Genomic DNA, 1,142 nt, shown 5'->3' with positions numbered 1-1,142 from the left:
GTCTGGGGAGTTTGCGGCATCAGCTACACAAGCTATGTACAGTACCACATTAGTCGGAATTGTCCAAGACGGTCACTCATTTGTAAAGGAGAAATATGGCTATCTTGTTTGTCTTACTAAGTTTTACGGCACTTGCAACACAACGAGGTCATATAAGTGCCAGTGCCAAAGATTAGAGGTGTTACAAGAGAGTAAAAAACACACCAAAAAAAAAGGAGAGAAAAGAAAGATAGCTGGGGTTTTTGGTTTTTTTTCTTCATTTTTGTAAGTGTTTTACAAAGCTCGTTTTACCACACCAGAGCACCCACCAACCAATCACCAACATACCAGGATTTGGAGGTGAAATCAACTAAACAGCTAATACATAGTGCAATATTAACCGAAATAGTCCAAGACGGTCCCTCATTGTAGAGGAGAGACGCAGTTGCCGTGTTTGTTTTAGTAAGAGTGCAATATAATTAGGTCATATAAAGTGCCTACGATTAGAGATGTTTGAGGAAAGGAAAGTAACACACGCAAGAAAAGGAGGAGGAGGAGGAGAGATAGGACGACGATAGATGTTTGATAGGAAAGATCGAGCAAACCATGCCACAGCACCAACCAACCACCCACATAATAATAATACTATATAAGTAGAAATCGTCTAAGACGGGCACCCTTTGTCGAGGAGAAAAGTGGTCGTCTAGTGCAGAGGTGTGTGTGTGTGTGTGTGTGTTTTAAACTTCACCTTCTGCAACTTAGCAATGGGTTTACGAGTTTCCCCTTCAACCCATTGCTTTCCTTCTTTGTTTTTTAAAAATAAATTTTGTTTTGGGTTTGGCATATTTTATCTTTCCTATTTTTATAGGTGCAGGGATACTTCGATCAACCTCAGTTCAAAGGGTACATTTCCATCAATTATTAATGTGGGCAGACTTTGCCCGAGGGATGTCATGGTCCCTATGGATGGGCGACCAAAGTGCTTTAGAGTCTTTCGATTCAGCCTTCTTTCTTTCGTTCTTAAAATTTTTTTTTACAAGCAATCTATTTCAGATATAAACAGCATCGTCTGGTTTTTTAACTTCCGTGAGTGACACGAGCAATGGCTGTGATGACAAAGGTCAGATGGGAGAATATCCAAAAATAAGAAAAAGAGTCACACC

The sequence above is a fragment of the Aplysia californica genome, unplaced genomic scaffold (assembly GCF_000002075.1).
Source record: "Aplysia californica isolate F4 #8 unplaced genomic scaffold, AplCal3.0 scaffold00783, whole genome shotgun sequence".
NCBI lineage: Eukaryota > Metazoa > Mollusca > Gastropoda > Aplysiida > Aplysiidae > Aplysia > Aplysia californica.
This window is presented reverse-complemented; position numbering follows the sequence as displayed.